Source organism: Ascaphus truei, chromosome 3, assembly GCF_040206685.1.
Source record: "Ascaphus truei isolate aAscTru1 chromosome 3, aAscTru1.hap1, whole genome shotgun sequence".
Taxonomy (NCBI): domain Eukaryota; kingdom Metazoa; phylum Chordata; class Amphibia; order Anura; family Ascaphidae; genus Ascaphus; species Ascaphus truei.
In genome coordinates, this window is record NC_134485.1 from 345,289,435 (window position 1) to 345,304,870 (window position 15,436).

The window sequence follows — 15,436 nt, forward strand, 5'->3', positions numbered from 1 at the left end:
TCGTCCCTGCACTCCAGCGGTTCGGATTACTCTGAATCGCGGGTTGGTCCTCCCCGCAGAGGCATAAACAAGGCAGAACCTCGTTGTCACCAAGCCTCAGGCTCGCCCGGGAATCACCGCAAGGTCAGCAGCCAAAGGGAGGGTGGGTAAGGGAGAGAGAAGCGGGGGCAGAGTGAGCGTGGAAAAAGGACCTTGGTGGTGAGGGATGTCATATTAAAAATGGTTTCTAACTTAATAATGGGGGGGGGGGGGTAATATATATATTTGTTTGGCGAGTAGATTTTTTGGTGATTTGTCGACCACTGTATATATATATATAAATATATATATATATCAAAAACGAATTGACAATATGCCAGAAGAAGAGATCAGTGCATCTTGAAAGCACGCACTAATAAAAGCATTTAGTTAGCCACAGAATGAACACCCAACATTTTCTTAGAGGTAAAACCAAAATACTAGCCCAAGTGAACATCTCTACTGTGGACCAGATGTGCAGGGAGGCTGGTCCTGTCTCAATGTACCGATGCCAGTAACAACTCAACTGATCAGGTATTTAAAGCCAACAGAGGGGGGCGCTCTTTGCAGTAAATGTATTTCTGGGAGTAGGTGCATCCAAACTTCTATCCTGCACAACTTGTTACTGGCAGTCTTCTTGTGTTTGTAAACAAATTCAATTTGTACCCATGTATAAATACTTCATACTCAGGCGGTGTTAGGAACCACATGTGGCTTTTGAAGTCCCTAATTAAACCACAGAATTGGTAACAACGTGGCCTGCAACACATTGTGAAGCAATGCAGTTCAGCAGGGATTTAAAAATCACAAATAATGGACTTTATTGCTCAGCTTGAAGCAGAATTTGTATTTATTTTAAACTATTTCTATGGTCGACACCAACGGTTGCAGAGGCCCCGCGTCTTCCCCAAGGCATTTAAATTAAATGCTGGGGGTTCGCGTGAGGCCTCTGTAACCTACTTACCGGGATTCAGTAGATTGTTGTGCCGCGTCGTCAAATGAGGCAGCGGGGTCATGTGACGTGACGTATGTACATATTACATGCTAAGGTGTGTGTGTGTTCCAAACTTACATAGATACAAAATGACAATATCATAAGATAAGAGGTCTGTTTGATTCTCTAGTGGATGCCTGTAATAGTTGTAGCCAAGTGCCCATGGCTATAGCCTTCCACTGGCCTCAACACTATAAATCCTGATAGGAACAGGCAGTGTTGGGGTTAAACTCCTGCGCAGGGCCTAGCCTGCAGTTGTAGCCTGGATGGGTACTATGTTGCTTATCCAGGGGCAGGCGTAAACCGGCAGTTAGAGTGTCATATCTGGGGAGGGTACTGACTGGGTCACATATATATGATATGATGCCTGTCAGTACCTAGACCTGCCCTGTTATGGGGCGGGGTTACAAGCCCTTCTCCCCGGGTATAAAAGCTGACACTCCACCAAATTGAGTGGTGCTATGATTAGGCTGTGTGGTATGGTGTGATACCCTTTTCCCTACAAGAGGGTAAAGGAGTGGAGGAGGGATTATTGGGGCCTCAAGCCCATGGGTTCTGCTCCAGGGAATGGAGATGATGCCATGCTGTCTGCCAAATAAAGATGCCGTTGTACCAGCTATAATGTGTGGTCATTGTGAAGGAGAGCTGCCTGTGGGGACCATCCTGCTTCCAGCAGGATCTTCATGGGAGGGAGGCGCTGCACCCAGAGAAGGAAAAACCTGCTCTGTTGCTGCTCCCACACAACATCTGCGGAGCAACTCAGACCTCCTGTAACCAGCAGGTGAGCTACAGCACCAGGGAAATACCCATGTTGTGGCCAGATCTCCTGTGGCAGGTGGGAACAGGTGTTACATAGGTAACAAAACCTGAATGCAATGTATCTATACCAATAGTACTAGGAATAATGACATATACAAATGTGAAGGGGTATATATCTACTATTCACATCTAGAACACACCTACAGCTTGTCAGTCGTAAATGATCTTAGTTCTGATGCAGTGCGATTGCTCATCTGATGCAATCTTAGCTTACTCTCTTGCTAACCCGGTCATGCAATGGATCACTTAACCGGTACATATAAGTTGTCAGGTTGGGTCCTCAGTCGAGGAAACAAATTGGAGGTGAGAACGGCAAGAGTGATTATCACAAAATCAGTGATTAGTATGAGCGTCAATGCGTCACGCAATGCCGATAGTCACCCTCCAAATGTAACCTAGTGTCCTGTACAGATACACGGGCAAAAGGGATGTGGGTGAATGTATCCCCAAATAACACCCTTCACTAGAGATATCTAAAGGTAAGTAAGCCACCGCTATACGACCCGTTTCAAGGATGCTGCTCGTCTGTCCAATAGGACGTCACCGTCACGACGTCCCTAAAACCCGACGCATGTTTCACGTGATCCCTCACGCTTCATTGGGGGAGGAGGAGTCTCTGAAGCTCTCTTGTTGTTGGTTTAAATACCCCTTATGAAAGAAGGGGGCATTATTAGTATCGCTGTAAATGGACTCATTAGGATAAGTCAAGAATGGGGTTACGCTTTTGGATCAGCCCAACCAAATGGCGTTATTAAGGGAAAACACCATATACAATATCAGATATATAGATACTGCTCCGATTCATGCACAAATATGTATACAGGGAGTGAATTACTAAGAAAAGGTAAATCATATGTGGACTATGATTCACTCAATGTGGATTCAAAGTTCCAACTATGATATACTTTCTTCTTTTTATAGCTTAAGTCCTTTGTGCAAAAGCTCTTTCGAATTTGTTTTGCTATTGTTGCACAGGTTTATAATTTCTGAAAATGAAGCAGTTACTTAAAGCTACCTTTAAAGGCACTTTAACCAATGAGAATAAATATATAAGAGTATTCCTGGTAATTACGGAATGTTAGAAAGAATGCAGTCAGGAGGACTCCTATAAAGTACGTTGCAACTCGTAATTTCCCAAACATGGAAAAACATCTGCAATATCGTAGATAAAAAAAATAACATGCAGTGTATGTCATTTTGTAAATATTTATTAAATTCGGGGCTGGTGCAAGGGTATTAGAAGCCCTGGGCTAACGATCAGCCTTCCACAGCCATCACAATTAACGTTAAAATATATATACTGTGCATTAATATGGATACAAATTCTGCATTTATAATTACAGGTTTATTTTACATTAAAAAGGAGAATATGGTACAGATTGTACATTCTTATTGTACTGGGGGATATAGTTATTTGCCTGGTGAGGCTAATTATGCGCCGGAGGGGGAGTAGTTATGTGCCAGCGGGGGAGGGGGAGGTGGTGTGGGACTGCAGAGGGGGCCTATCAGAGGGTGTCCGTGGAGGTGCCTGTCAGTTCCACTGGCCTCCAGCAGACCCCTCTGAGATGCACCTCTGTGGATCTGGCACATGTTGGGGTTGTCTGTAGGGTGCCTTGACTCACTGGTACAGAATAGACGTCCCAGCTGTACCCTCCTATCAGTAGCCTTGCTGCTACACGGTATCCCCAGTTTTTTGCCGACCCCCCAAATATTGCCTCTCTAGGTGACTGCCTAGTTTGCCTAGTAGTTAAACCGGCCCTGCTTATTTTTATTCATGATGTGGAGCAGCTGATCTTATAAACACAGGACAATGGAAAATGGCTCACTCTTTGCTCAAGTAGATCTGGGAATTACAAAAGCTGGTTACCAGTGTCTTGAAATATATTAAGGATAGAAGTAGAAAGTCGCACTAGAAGGGCATCAGTGAAGCTAATTAAAGCAGGATTTAATCATAAATCAAGGCAATGTATTCCCAGGAAGAATTATTAGCCCAGGGAATAGATACCAGGGGACATTACTGAAGGATCGTTAAGTGTTTGTCTTCTTGAGAGATCAGCAACGCACTACACTACCCTGTGATTACACAAGCGACACCGCACTACACTACCCTGTGATTACACAAGCGACACCGCACTACACTACCCTGTGATTACACAAGCGACACCGCACTACACTACCCTGTGATTACACAAGCGACACCGCACTACGCCACACTGTGATTACACAAGCGACACCGCACTACACTACCCTGTGATTACACAAGCGACACCGCACTACACTACCCTGTGATTACACAAGCGACACCGCACTACACTACCCTGTGATTACACAAGCGACACCGCACTACACTACCCTGTGATTACACAAGCGACACCGCACTACACTACCCTGTGATTACACAAGCGACACCGCACTACACTACCCTGTGATTACACAAGCGACACCGCACTACACTACCCTGTGATTACACAAGCGACACCGCACTACGCCACACTGTGATTACACAAGCGACACCGCACTACACTACCCTGTGATTACACAAGCGACACCGCACTACACTACCCTGTGATTACACAAGCGACACCGCACTACACTACCCTGTGATTACACAAGCGACACCGCACTACACTACCCTGTGATTACACAAGCGACACCGCACTACACTACCCTGTGATTACACAAGCGACACCGCACTACGCCACACTGTGATTACACAAGCGACACCGCACTACGCCACACTGTGATTACACAAGCGACACCGCACTACGCCACACTGTGATTACACAAGCGACACCGCACTACGCCACACTGTGATTACACAAGCGACACCGCACTACGCCACACTGTGATTACACAAGCGACACCGCACTACGCCACACTGTGATTACACAAGCGACACCGCACTACGCCACACTGTGATTACACAAGCGACACCGCACTACACTACCCTGTGATTACACAAGCGACACCGCACTACACTACCCTGTGATTACACAAGCGACACCGCACTACACTACCCTGTGATTACACAAGCGACACCGCACTACGCCACACTGTGATTACACAAGCAACACTGCACTACACTACCCTGTGATTACACAAGCGACACCGCACTACCCCACACTGTGATTACACAAGCGACACCGCACTACGCCACACTGTGATTACACAAGCGACACCGCACTACGCCACACTGTGATTACACAAGCAACACTGCACTACACTACCCTGTGATTACACAAGCGACACCGCACTACGCCACACTGTGATTACACAAGCGACACCGCACTACGCCACACTGTGATTACACAAGCGACACCGCACTACGCCACACTGTGATTACACAAGCGACACCGCACTACGCCACACTGTGATTACACAAGCGACACCGCACTACGCCACACTGTGATTACACAAGCGACACCGCACTACGCCACACTGTGATTACACAAGCGACACCGCACTACGCCACACTGTGATTACACAAGCGACACCGCACTACGCCACACTGTGATTACACAAGCGACACCGCACTACGCCACACTGTGATTACACAAGCGACACCGCACTACGCCACACTGTGATTACACAAGCGACACCGCACTACACTACCCTGTGATTACACAAGCGACACCGCACTACGCCACACTGTGATTACACAAGCGACACCGCACTACGCCACACTGTGATTACACAAGCGACACCGCACTACACTACCCTGTGATTACACAAGCGACACCGCACTACGCCACACTGTGATTACACAAGCGACACCGCACTACGCCACACTGTGATTACACAAGCGACACCGCACTACGCCACACTGTGATTACACAAGCGACACCGCACTACACTACCCTGTGATTACACAAGCGACACCGCACTACGCCACACTGTGATTACACAAGCGACACCGCACTACGCCACACTGTGATTACACAAGCGACACCGCACTACGCCACACTGTGATTACACAAGCGACACCGCACTACGCCACACTGTGATTACACAAGCGACACCGCACTACGCCACACTGTGATTACACAAGCGACACCGCACTACGCCACACTGTGATTACACAAGCGACACTGCACTACACTACCCTGTGATTACACAAGCGACACCGCACTACACTACCCTGTGATTACACAAGCGACACCGCACTACACTACCCTGTGATTACACAAGCGACACCGCACTACGCCACACTGTGATTACACAAGCGACACCGCACTACACTACCCTGTGATTACACAAGCGACACCGCACTACCCCACACTGTGATTACACAAGCGACACCGCACTACGCCACACTGTGATTACACAAGCGACACCGCACTACGCTACCCTGTGATTACACAAGCGACACCGCACTACGCCACACTGTGATTACACAAGCGACACCGCACTACACTACCCTGTGATTACACAAGCGACACCGCACTACGCCACACTGTGATTACACAAGCGACACCGCACTACGCCACACTGTGATTACACAAGCGACACCGCACTACGCTACCCTGTGATTACACAAGCGACACCGCACTACGCCACACTGTGATTACACAAGCGACACCGCACTACACTACCCTGTGATTACACAAGCGACACCGCACTACGCCACACTGTGATTACACAAGCGACACCGCACTACGCCACACTGTGATTACACAAGCGACACCGCACTACCCCACACTGTGATTACACAAGCGACACCGCACTACACTACCCTGTGATTACACAAGCGACACCGCACTACGCCACACTGTGATTACACAAGCGACACCGCACTACACTACCCTGTGATTACACAAGCGACACCGCACTACGCCACACTGTGATTACACAAGCGACACCGCACTACGCCACACTGTGATTACACAAGCGACACCGCACTACGCCACACTGTGATTACACAAGCGACACCGCACTACGCCACACTGTGATTACACAAGCGACACCGCACTACGCCACACTGTGATTACACAAGCGACACCGCACTACGCCACACTGTGATTACACAAGCGACACCGCACTACGCCACACTGTGATTACACAAGCGACACCGCACTACGCCACACTGTGATTACACAAGCGACACTGCACTACGCCACACTGTGATTACACAAGCGACACCGCACTACACTACCCTGTGATTACACAAGCGACACCGCACTACGCCACACTGTGATTACACAAGCGACACCGCACTACCCCACACTGTGATTACACAAGCGACACCGCACTACGCCACACTGTGATTACACAAGCGACACCGCACTACGCTACCCTGTGATTACACAAGCGACACCGCACTACGCCACACTGTGATTACACAAGCGACACCGCACTACACTACCCTGTGATTACACAAGCGACACCGCACTACGCTACCCTGTGATTACACAAGCGACACCGCACTACACTACCCTGTGATTACACAAGCGACACCGCACTACACCACACTGTGATTACACAAGCGACACCGCACTACGCCACACTGTGATTACACAAGCGACACCGCACTACCCCACACTGTGATTACACAAGCGACACCGCACTACACTGTGATTACACAAGCGACACCGCACTACACTACCCTGTGATTACACAAGCGACACCGCACTACACTACCCTGTGATTACACAAGCGACACCGCACTACGCCACACTGTGATTACACAAGCGACACCGCACTACGCCACACTGTGATTACACAAGCGACACCGCACTACGCCACACTGTGATTACACAAGCGACACCGCACTACACTACCCTGTGATTACACAAGCGACACCGCACTACCCCACCCTGTGATTACACAAGCGACACCGCACTACGCCACACTGTGATTACACAAGCGACACCGCACTACGCTACCCTGTGATTACACAAGCGACACCGCACTACACTACCCTGTGATTACACAAGCGACACCGCACTACGCCACACTGTGATTACACAAGCGACACCGCACTACACTACCCTGTGATTACACAAGCGACACCGCACTACACTACCCTGTGATTACACAAGCGACACCGCACTACGCCACACTGTGATTACACAAGCGACACCGCACTACGCCACACTGTGATTACACAAGCGACACCGCACTACCCCACCCTGTGATTACACAAGCGACACCGCACTACCCCACACTGTGATTACACAAGCGACACCGCACTACGCCACACTGTGATTACACAAGCGACACCGCACTACGCCACACTGTGATTACACAAGCGACACCGCACTACGCCACACTGTGATTACACAAGCGACACCGCACTACGCCACACTGTGATTACACAAGCGACACCGCACTACCCCACACTGTGATTACACAAGCGACACCGCACTACACTACCCTGTGATTACACAAGCGACACCGCACTACGCCACACTGTGATTACACAAGCGACACCGCACTACGCCACACTGTGATTACACAAGCGACACCGCACTACGCCACACTGTGATTACACAAGCGACACCGCACTACGCCACACTGTGATTACACAAGCGACACCGCACTACGCCACCCTGTGATTACACAAGCGACACCGCACTACGCCACACTGTGATTACACAAGCGACACCGCACTACGCCACACTGTGATTACACAAGCGACACCGCACTACGCCACACTGTGATTACACAAGCGACACCGCACTACGCCACACTGTGATTACACAAGCGACACCGCACTACGCCACACTGTGATTACACAAGCGACACCGCACTACGCCACACTGTGATTACACAAGCGACACCGCACTACGCCACCCTGTGATTACACAAGCGACACCGCACTACGCCACACTGTGATTACACAAGCGACACCGCACTACGCCACACTGTGATTACACAAGCGACACCGCACTACGCCACACTGTGATTACACAAGCGACACCGCACTACGCCACACTGTGATTACACAAGCGACACCGCACTACACTACCCTGTGATTACACAAGCGACACCGCACTACGCCACACTGTGATTACACAAGCGACACCGCACTACGCCACACTGTGATTACACAAGCGACACCGCACTACGCCACACTGTGATTACACAAGCGACACCGCACTACCCTGTGATTACACAAGCGACACCGCACTACACCACACTGTGATTACACAAGCGACACCGCACTACCCCACCCTGTGATTACACAAGCGACACCGCACTACACTACCCTGTGATTACACAAGCGACACCGCACTACGCCACCCTGTGATTACACAAGCGACACCGCACTACGCCACACTGTGATTACACAAGCGACACCGCACTACGCCACACTGTGATTACACAAGCGACACCGCACTACACTACCCTGTGATTACACAAGCGACACCGCACTACACTACCCTGTGATTACACAAGCGACACCGCACTACGCCACACTGTGATTACACAAGCGACACCGCACTACGCCACACTGTGATTACACAAGCGACACCGCACTACACCACACTGTGATTACACAAGCGACACCGCACTACACTACCCTGTGATTACACAAGCGACACCGCACTACACTACCCTGTGATTACACAAGCGACACCGCACTACACTACCCTGTGATTACACAAGCGACACCGCACTACACTACCCTGTGATTACACAAGCGACACCGCACTACCCCACACTGTGATTACACAAGCGACACCGCACTACGCCACACTGTGATTACACAAGCGACACCGCACTACGCCACACTGTGATTACACAAGCGACACCGCACTACACTACCCTGTGATTACACAAGCGACACCGCACTACGCCACACTGTGATTACACAAGCGACACCGCACTACGCCACACTGTGATTACACAAGCGACACCGCACTACGCCACACTGTGATTACACAAGCGACACCGCACTACGCCACACTGTGATTACACAAGCGACACCGCACTACGCCACACTGTGATTACACAAGCGACACCGCACTACGCCACACTGTGATTACACGAGCGACACCGCACTACACTACCCTGTGATTACACAAGCGACACCGCACTACGCCACACTGTGATTACACAAGCGACACCGCACTACACTACCCTGTGATTACACAAGCGACACCGCACTACGCCACACTGTGATTACACAAGCGACACCGCACTACACTACCCTGTGATTACACAAGCGACACCGCACTACGCCACACTGTGATTACACAAGCGACACCGCACTACGCCACACTGTGATTACACGAGCAACACTGCACTACACTGTGATTACACAAGCGACACCGCACTACACCGCACTATACATTAACACCAACGCACTACACTGCACTGATTACACGAGCGACAACACTACACCGCACTGTGATTACATGAGCAACACCGCACTACACCGCACTGTGATTACACTACACAGCACTATCACTCATCCGTTTGGGAGCGCAGAAAACCCTCACTGGCCTTTATAACGGAGAGCTGATATACTTCTAGTCAAGACATACAGCAACAGTATTGGCATATTGCCTTATTTGGGATGCAGATAGCACGTGTGAAGTTTTGCTTTAAGAGAACGAAACCCCAAAATAAGACATTAATGTTTCCTTAGTCTGTTAAATTATGTGAACAGCAGCATTATAGTCTGGTCTTATATCTTTATTCTTCTGGATATCACCACCTAAAATTCAATCCAACCCACAGTAAAGCCTTGCAAGAATTGCCCATTACTTCCTGAGTACCCTCTAAAGCTGACTCCATTTCTGTATATGACACTGACTGCATGCACAATGTTCCTGGCACAATGCTTCTCTGCCTTTATGACGCTTGCGATCTGAAAGTATGTGCCACAAAAACAAGGGATAAAGGCATTCTTTGATAGTCCCAATGGAATGACACGGGTTCTCCCACTTCAACGACAGTTCTGTTATCACTATGCCCAGCGTACGCTCTGACCCGTGCACTATGGGAGAGATCTGCAATGCCGTACGTGTGTACAGTATAGTTTTATGTATATAGCGCCAACCGTGCACACAGCGCTTCACAACATGACAACACAAGTGAAATAAAGTACAAACAGCGAGGATACGCGCGACAGGTACATCACAACATAAGGCAGCACAGTAACATTCTCCCTGGCACCAAAGGGGTTACAGAGGCAGTGCTACCTACTTGCCCACTTTTTTGTAGGGCAGACTGAGCAGCTCTAAGTTTCATCACCTTTATCTTTGATCCTCAGGCTTCAGTCTTTGGTTCATCTCATTGCTTTCGGGGGTTCATGCTTTTCCACTGTCTTTGTCTCTCTAAATTCAGTTGTGGGCATGGCAGCTTCCAATGGCGCACAGAATTACATTGGTAATCATCATCATCATCATCATCAAAGAAAGAGGGGGGGAGAAGCCAGATTTTATTTCAAAGACACGAGCTGCATGACTGGACAGCAGTGTTACTTTGCCGCTGGTAAAAATCAACACCAGCAAAATGTTAATGAGTCTGTAATCTGGATGTTATAATGAACCCCTTTGCTGTAAGGCAGGGGCCACCAACTCCAGTCGTCCAGGGCCACTGCCAGGTCAGGGTTTCAGGATATCCCTGCTTCAGCACAGGTGGCTCAGTCCAAGACTGAACCAGGGATATCCCTAATACCCGGCAGCCTGTTGGTGGTCCTGGAGGACTGCAGTTGGCTACCGCTGCTGTAGGAGAAGGCTTGCAATGCGAGGCACAACGCTTTGGGCTGGATTTCCAACTGGATCGTCAGTACGTGCCAAGCAAAAGAATGCAGAAACATGCCACCGGGCTGCCATTTAGGCTGAATAAACAGAAATACAAAAATAAGTCAATGAAATAAGTGAATAAAATAATGAGACCGGCCACACATGTATTAATGATGATTATGCAACCAGCGATTGAACAAAAAGGCAGTGAAAGCCAGGGCAAAATGAGGTTCAGCGCACCACATGCGTGTTATTTTTCACTGCAAGAATGCAAATTTATGAAGGTAAGAAATAGACGGACCAGACAACATTTGCCCAATCTCCCCCCCCTGAAGTACTAGACAAACATTAAAAGCCAATGTGTAGCTCACGTGACCCGCTCTATGCTGCCATATTTTTTGCAAAATTCAGGTGAAGATTAGCAAAATTGTCAACAACTTCGAGCAGTCACTTTCATAAACATGCTACAGCAAATACAGATATGACTTGTGAGCACATTCACATATCTGCAAACCTGCCTTTCCCCCATTATCTATTAGCATACAGTGCTTCCACTGCAGCAAGGGATTCTGGGAAATTATATTTAAATGCGCACACATTGCCACTTTTTACTTCATGGGCACTTTAACATAGACCCCATGAAAATGTCGCAAAGCCTATTTTTAAGACAGTCGCACCAATAGTCCTGTGAAAGTTGCAGTTTTACAAGTGTCCACCAGAAGGCAGCAACCACGCAGCCTCGTCTCTCACCCACTGCCCGGGTGCTTTGTTACTCACCTTCGTCAATAACAGTCGTGTATAAAAAAAATTAAACATGTTGCAGAAAGAAAATTAAAAATAATAATTTGGGGTACTCTGAAAGATGTCCCTTGTTATGCACTGTTCCAACAGCCTTGATCTCTGAAACCCTGATAATCTTGTTTCCCCTCTGTCATGTATTAGCCCCTACTGTATGTATTAGGACTGCATTGATATATGTGATGTGAGATTTCTCGGCAAACCTATTAACATTTATCTTTAGTTATGGAACGAAGGTTGGAAATAGCACAGCTGTCATATGGCAGAGCTGTTTCACTGTATTGCAGCCCCAAAATATGTTTCTTTACCCTTTGAGTTCCCAATCACGTACCCTGCGCATCATAAGGGCCAGCACTCTAGGGGGTCCTTATGATGTAGAGCAGGAGTGACCAACTCCAGTTCTCAAGGGCCACCCACAGGCCAGTTATTAGGATATTCCTGCTTCAGTCGAAGACTGAGCCACCGATTCAGCACAGGTAGCTCAAGCAGCGATGTCCTGTTGGAGGCCCTTTAGGACTGGAATTAGCCACCCCTGATTTCGAGGGTCCTACTAGAAACGCCGGTTCTCTCAGGGGACGTGTTCAACGATGCGGGGGTCTCCCACAACCACGTGACTACTTGGGGAGTTGGAGACCTGCCGCTGGTCTTCTGGCAATCAAAGGGTTAATGGGACTGCAACTCTGCTAGGCCTCTTCAGCAAGAAAGAGATCAATATAGTGAGAAATGGAATTATCAGTATTAGGTTGTTTTTTCCCACCCAATTTGAACTATTAACTGCAAATATTGCTTTGTAAGAAGTAATATTGTGAATTCATACAATTATTATTATTATTATTACTATTATTGCACTGTAGCATTTAGAGTATTTAGGCAAAATGATGTTACTGGTCAAAATGTACAAAATAATTCTTCAAACGAGGCAGAAAGTACAGTATTCCCAGGGCTCCAAGCTCTCAGGCACAATCTGTTCACTTAATGTAACCATGTATTGTTATCCTAACTCTGTGCCCAGGACATGCTTGAAAACGAGAGGGAACTCTTAATGTATTACTTCCTGGTAAAACATTTTATAAATAAATAATCAGTCCTGGTTTTCCATCTCTCATTGTCTGTACAGCTTGGTGTAACATTTCCCTTTATGCAAAACCTATTATGGGGGGGGAAAAAAATCTCCTCTTGTTTTATTATAGAAACCTTCCTAATATACAAATTGAAAAATATCTGCCCCAGTGTTAATACACTTAGATTGTTTTCAAAAGCAGCTCGGTAGCATTGCCACTGGGCAGGATGTGTAAAACGGAGCCTCTCGCTACATGGCCATCAGGCATAACTTGGAGATGAGTGGCCCAGGGCTAAAAGTACAGAGGCAGCCATTATTGTGCTTGCACACACTACTGTATGTACACACTGTGCATTATTAACATGATGTATTGTTGGGATAAATCATCAAAACCGCAGAGCAGAAGTACTGCAACCTTTGTGTGTTAATATGCTGCAAGAGCAGCAGATTGTGGGACTTGAACCCACAACTCAATAAACGCCAAATTACAGTGATCTGAAAATCATATTCCCCTTCATTCTTAAAAACTATCCAAGCATTTGCTTCATGCCAGACCACACTAGGAGTTAATGCAGGCTCCTGTAGCACAATGGGGCACTCACAATGGGGGAGCTGCTGTCTTGGCTAGATCCTTATTCTGCCCTCTTGTGGAAAAGGCTTGTAAGTGTGTCCTTTGCTGCAAGCTACTGTTTTGCCGTTACCACTGACTTTCTGTTGAGTCTTTCACTCTGGTCTCTCACTTGACTCCCATCCCCCACTATAGCCCAGACACATCCAAGACAGCAGTAAAAACTAAACTGCCCTCCCAGATGGTGCCAGAAGGAACTGGTGAATAGAAAACAGGGTTGTATAAAGCCAAAGGGAAATAGAGGAAGCCATAAAAATGCCTTCTGCAGAAAGCCTGGGGCTTGAGGAATGCAGAGTATTCTGGTGGTGACCATCTCTAGCCATGGGCAAGGCAGAGGAACCAAGAAGGAATCTTGGGAAGCCTTAAGCCAACACTTACACCTTGTTTTACTGCAATCTAAGCCATGCATATGAGGTCATTTGCATTCATCTTACCATTGTTTTATTTGCACATGTGCATATTGCGCTACAATAAAAGCATACAGACAGTAAGGGGGAATGATAAACACCAAACATACAAAGAATACCATGCATGAATTAAACCAGAACTGTCACGAACAGTTTACCCTTTAAAGTGTTCAGTTCAAGCTGCCGTTTAAAAATATATATATATAAATTTGTTCCCATTCAATATATACATCAATACAATCTGCACACTGACAAGTGATTAGCTAAGCTGCAGATCGATCCATTCTCCTTTAAGCGATCGCTTGCTCGGGTTATTTAATTCAGTTCTTGCACAGCATTGTGGGCAGTGTAGTCCAGCAATATTATGTGACTGGGCAGTTATTAGATACAATTTGTTCACTGCTAGAAAGGAGGGCGGGGCACAAGAGCCAGAGCCTAACAGAAGGGGAAGGGGCTGTCAGTTTGGAAATGCTTCCTACTGTACATTAGAAACATTAAAAACATTAAAAATGTCTCAATTTTTTTTTTAAATGCTACAATATTTTCTCATAGTACAGAACGGATTTATTTAAAAACAAAAAACACATGTAAGATATTGCTTGCACTGCTGCTTTAAGTATAAAATAACTAAAATAACTGATGACCTCCATGCTGCCAAAGACAAGAGGTCATTACACTCTGCTCATATTACTCGACCTCTCTGCAGCATTTGACACCATGGACCACCCTCTTCTCCTTCACATTCTCCATACTCTTGTATTCGGAACAAAGCTCTATCCTGGATCTCATCCTACCTCTCCCATCGTACTTTCAGTGTCTCTTCTGCTAACACCTGCTTCTCCTCTATTTATCTCTCTGTGGGGGTACCCCAGGGCTCTGTCCTGGGACCTCTTCTCTTTTCTCTGTACACACTCTCTCTAGGTGACCTAATAACATCTTTTGGGTTTAATTATCACCTCTATGCTGACGACACACAAATATACTTTTCAACACCCGACCTTACACCTGCTGTACAAA

At 47.4% G+C, this 15,436-nt stretch overlaps 1 protein-coding gene across 4 annotated transcripts in view; it reads right to left on the reverse strand.

The window, feature by feature from the left end:
- Nucleotides 1–15,436, reverse strand: part of LOC142490008 (uncharacterized) — a 134,229-nt gene that overhangs the window by 40,357 nt on the left and 78,436 nt on the right. For 3 of the 4 annotated variants that reach the window (XR_012799976.1, XM_075591765.1, XM_075591763.1), the window contains one exon: nt 11,208–11,621. The exons of the other annotated variant lie outside the window; for it this stretch is intronic. The gene's annotated coding sequence lies outside the window, so the exon portion shown is untranslated. Of the gene's footprint in view, nt 1–11,207; nt 11,622–15,436 lie in introns of those variants that run through there. 4 annotated transcript variants of the gene reach the window in all.